A 5,023-nucleotide genomic window follows, 5' to 3' on the forward strand; every position below is an offset into this window, starting at 1 on the left:
CTTATCCCCCTTCTCGCCAGCGGCAGAGCAGCAGATGCGCCCCCGACGGACGCCACTGGCCGAGCGGCACCTCCAACCGCCCGAGCACGCCGCCGCTCGGCCCCTTCCCCTTCTCACCAGACGGTCGCCCCGCCACCGCCCCTTCTCCCCCTTCTCGCCAGCGGCTGAGCGGCACCTCCGCTGTAGGGGGCCCGAGCCGGCCGGCCGATCCGCAGCAACGCGCCCCAGACGCCTCGTCCTGGGAGATCCCCTCGACGCGTTGAAGCGGATGGGACAGATCCAGTGGAAGCTGCCGGTGGTCGCCTCTTTGGAGGCGTCGAGGACTACCGCATCCTCGATTGTCTATTCTTTTGGTACGTACGCCCAGCACCCACCTATCCTCCGTTGAGCAGTCCCAGGCAGGTTTTGGGGCTCATAGGGTTACGAATTGAGGGTTTCCTTTACTGACATGCTGCTGCTGTGGTCACGAGACTTCTGGGCCACAGATCTCTGTTCACGCAGCAGAACTGGTAGGGGGACATCCTCAACTGCGACGAGGAGAACAGCAAGATCGAACGCAAGGTTCTTGATCCACACTTTTCGCCACAACCTGGAGTGGAGGTTGGTTGAAAACATGACTGTTTGTGGTATACTTTTGCTATGTTGAACATTTTCCAGCACTGTAAGCAGAAATGATTATTTGATGAAAAATGTACTTCATTGTACAGAAAGTATTATATGATGGTTTAACCTCAGTATTAGGGCATCTGAATCATATAAATTACCTGAAAAATTGCTCCCTGGTAGTGTTGATGAGCAGTCAGCAAAGGATGTACATATTGTAGGTTCCATTGCAGAGAAACAGGCACAAATTTTTACAGAGGAGTGCAAGCCTTTTCCTGAAGATGTCCAAATACAATCAATTTACCCCTGTGCAAGTGCATCCAATTTGATGCTTTTGTCTTACAAGGTGCAGATTTCTAGCAACCATATAATTACGAAATGGTATGATCTAATGTTGCCGTCTTGTGACCCCCAGTTGACAAGCAGTTTGAAGAAAAGACACTCCGTTTGATTATCATTTTGTAGGTCTGATATAGCAGAACTAGAGTTGAAGCTCTCTTGAGTATATATAAAAAATATGTCAAACCTGCAATAGATGGTTCAGGAGCTAGCCTTAAAGGTATAAATTACCACTTGATCCTATTTCCATATTTGTACAGTTGTGATTTGGTCATATATTTAAAATCTTATACACTTCTATCTGAAATTCCCACGCATATTGTGTTAGTTAGTTTGTTGACAGTGCACTGCAGTGTACATTTGCAATAGCAGGGTAGTCTCTGCTGCCCAGTATGACTATATTCCGAACAAAGATGATATGCCGAGACGGAGCTAAAGTTGAGGAAACATTTGCAATGGTTTCTCAGAATAGTAAAACCCTTCAATTTGACATACACTAAGGTGAATATCTTATGCATCATTACATGATTTTCTCCATGTATCTCCTTTTTGTATTCCAGACAAGCAACCTTGACATGAATATCATTTGTACTTCTGATTATCATGTTCCATGTGTTTTTGAGTTGTGAGAAGATAGAAGTTATTTGTCATTGTAGGAAATCCATGCTTGGACCCACATGATGGAGGTTTCATGGTTGCATGGGTTTGGTGCAGCTGCTAACTGATTGTTAGAGGCTTATAAAACACTTTTAAAGATACTATCTGATTATTCGATCCGTTTATTCGTCACTTTGTTGCTCATTTGAATTTCTTGTGTATCTCTGACCTACATGTCATGATCTGGTTATTTGAACTTCTGATGAGATGAAAATAATAAAAGTTCATTTGTCACTTGTTAGTAGACACTCATTATATCATAGTATTGTCATAGTTCTGTGGCATTTCTTGAAAGTTCCAGTGAACTTGTTATTATAGGAAATTTCTTGTCCTGCAAAATGAACTTAATGCACAAGGCATGTGTTTGTTGTTTCCTGTCAATAACTCAAAGTGTCTCCGTACTAAACCTTATTGGTGTTATTTTCTGAAATACTAATGGCCAACAATAATATCTTCTGAACTCTAGCCAATTAAACACCCTGATGCAAATTTAAAATCAACTAAATGATGCCTATAATAATTATGGTAGGATGGCGCATAGAATTTAACCTCCCAAGTAGACTATCTCCAGCAGAGGAAAAACTTCAGCCGAATCGACACGAAGCTCCGCACCCAGGTGGTCGCTCCGGCGGCAGCAACACAGTCGTCGTCATCGGTGTTGATGAGGAGCGTAGGCACAAAGATGACGCCAAGATTGACAGCTAGGAGCAGTCGAGGAGCGGCACTCTAGCCGGTGCCGCCACGCCATCCCTCAGCCAGTTGTGCTCTAAATTTTGAACTCTTAACGAAACTGTGAAACAAATGTCAGCTGATTCTAATTGTACAAATTTTATTTCAGGTGCATGCCAATCAAATGAAGGCGGAGGCGTAGAACAACATGACCAAGAAGTAGGCGAGATCGAGGCGAGAAAGGACGGCCGGGTAGCCCGATCGGCGCGATAGGTGGAGCGCATCCGGAAGATCGACCGCATGTCGTCCCGGTTCCAGTGTTGCGACTGATTCCTGAGCTGAAAAATAAACAAAATTCAGATTGCATCAGATATGCAACCTGACTGAAGAAGCCACAAGGTCACAGTGCACGCTTCTGGGACAAAATGTATATGAAATTATTTGAATCAATGTACTGTAGGTGTTGCTTTGCTCTGTAGTCTGTACAATCTGAATGGTTTTGACTTGAGCTACAATAGCATGTTACAATTTGAATCAATGGCCTACTGACTAATGTACTCAGAACTTGGAATCATCTTTTCTTTAAGCTTAATGGTAACTTTGGAAAAAAGAAAAAAACATGAGCTAATACTATGATATTTTACCTTCACATTTATTGGCACTTATTTTTTGGTGTTATTATTTTATCTCACTACTTTCTGGTTGCTTCCTGGCTTTTCTTGAAGAACAAATATTAAATTGTGAATTCCTTTGAGACCTTGTCATCTTATTATTTTACTTGTATTTGTTAGCCTCTTTTGTTACACTACTCTGTTGCCTCTGATCTGATGCAGTGGTGGTGACATTCTGATTGGATGATTCTGATATGTTAGCCCCTTTAGTTACACTACTCTATTTGTTAGCCCCAAGTTGATGCTACTTTTTTCAACTGATCTCAATTCAGATATGTTGTTCGAAAGACTCTTTCCGAACATGAGGTGAACCATTTGCTACTTACCTCTTAATATAATCCTACCAATGTGATGCCTTGTATTTCTGACAATTATATTGCCATTCCAGGTTATATCTGATGGAGATTACACTCTTGGCCCATGAAAAAAGGAAATTCCAAATATTTTATGCTAGGAAAAGCTTCCAAAATCAGTAAAGTTCTACAATCTACAACACTGATTAAAAGGCTGCTCAAATTGTTTGGCACTTCTTGTTTTAAATTTAGTTTTTTTACTGTTGTTCCTGCGTTGATTGGAATATCCATTGGCTCCACTAAAGCTTCATGATGCGTGATCATAAATTGCTCAAGAGATCATACAAGACCTGTGGTGGTCTGCCTATACTAGCATGTTAGTAGTGCTTAGCAAAACATGTTCATAATTCACTCTTGACTATCCTTTGAAGTATGCTACAATTCTACATTAGATTATCATGACAAATAATTGCATGATTGGCGGTCTTGACTTAGTATAAGTAGTACATCTTTAGGCAGGGATCTGATTTGGAAGGCGGTTGTGGAAGAAATAGAATGTTAATTGCACAATTTTCTTATTTTTTTGCTACAATTATGTAATTATTATGTATTTTTGGGTTTCATTTCATAGGTTGGTCTTCAAAGTTTCTGAACACAATTATCTCTACAGTGTAAGACCATCTTCTCTCCTAAATTTTGTGAACTACTGTTGGTTTTTTCGTGGTGATACAACTTCAGACTTGTCATGAAAATTATACGACTTGGATCAAGTGATACTTTTCATGTGTAATGATACTACCGCAGAAGTAAAATGATTAATAGTACTTATATGTGGGCATGTCCTTGTATAGAAGGATGATGATGGTTTAAATAAATTGGTTTTACTAGACGTACTTTCCGAATTATGAATTATGCACTTCTCATGAATTTGTTGTAGTCAAAGGAAGGAGGTGAAGATACAGGAGTGGGAGAACTGCCAGAAATCCAAATTCAAAGCCAAGTTGAGGCATGCAGAGGTCAGCATCCATCTGAATTCCTGAACTTGTTGCACTGTCCAGACAAAACCATGAAACAAATCCCAGTTGTTTGTATTTGTGCAAATTCTATTTCAGGTGCAGGTGAAGGCGCGGATGAAGAACATCCTGACCAAGAGGATGTCCACATTGAGCCACAAGGTGGAGGGGAAGCATGCAAGGGTCGAGGTGAAGCGGAACCGGCGTGCAGTCCGGTTGGCGCGACAGGTGAAGTGCATCCGGAAGACCGGCTGTGTGTCCCATGTATCCCCAGTGCAACCAAAATATCTTTTTATACATATTCTCACATATATTTGTATATTAGTCGAGACGTGCATTTGCACGTGCACGCTTACTAGTTATATGAAATATGAGTTGGAAGTTACAAAGAATCAAATTAAAGCCATTTGGAAGTATTTTGAAACTCCCTTTAATTTGGAATTATTTGGATTTTAATCAAACGTTTTTCTCCGAAAAATAAATAAATGGAAATAAGGGTAAAATGATTCCGTTCAATGAAAAATTAGGAGAAAATAAATTTGAAATCTTTTTGGTATTTTAAAAATGATTTTTGTTGGGTTTTAATGCAACAGTAGCACTGTTTGCTTTATTTGAATTTTTGTGTATTTTATTTGACTCTGATAAAATGTTCATAATTTAGCATTTCTTTTTATGAACAGTTTGATATATTATATGCCTATATAATAATTGTATTTTGTTTGGTTTATGATTTGTTTCCTACTTTGTATTATAAAAAACGAAAAAACGGTTGAAGCCG

General features: G+C 40.2%; 1 long non-coding RNA gene across 17 annotated transcripts; it reads left to right on the plus strand.

The window, feature by feature from the left end:
* Positions 1 to 6: 6 nt before the first annotated feature.
* LOC119364149 lies at positions 7 to 4,643 on the plus strand. 17 transcript variants are annotated; one of them, XR_005174723.1, is made up of 6 exons: positions 7 to 353; positions 471 to 984; positions 1,069 to 1,162; positions 1,296 to 2,357; positions 2,438 to 4,248; positions 4,345 to 4,642. It is a non-coding gene; the product is annotated as an uncharacterized LOC119364149 (long non-coding RNA). The 17 variants fall into 17 exon arrangements; XR_005174711.1 differs by having other exon boundaries at positions 471 to 2,357; positions 2,438 to 3,245; positions 3,328 to 3,411; positions 3,864 to 4,248; positions 4,345 to 4,638; XR_005174713.1 differs by having other exon boundaries at positions 471 to 2,357; positions 2,438 to 3,411; positions 3,864 to 3,903; positions 4,170 to 4,248; positions 4,345 to 4,637.
* Positions 4,644 to 5,023: the final 380 nt, after the last annotated feature.

The sequence above is a fragment of the Triticum dicoccoides genome, chromosome 2B (assembly GCF_002162155.2).
Source record: "Triticum dicoccoides isolate Atlit2015 ecotype Zavitan chromosome 2B, WEW_v2.0, whole genome shotgun sequence".
NCBI classification, from domain to species: domain Eukaryota; kingdom Viridiplantae; phylum Streptophyta; class Magnoliopsida; order Poales; family Poaceae; genus Triticum; species Triticum dicoccoides.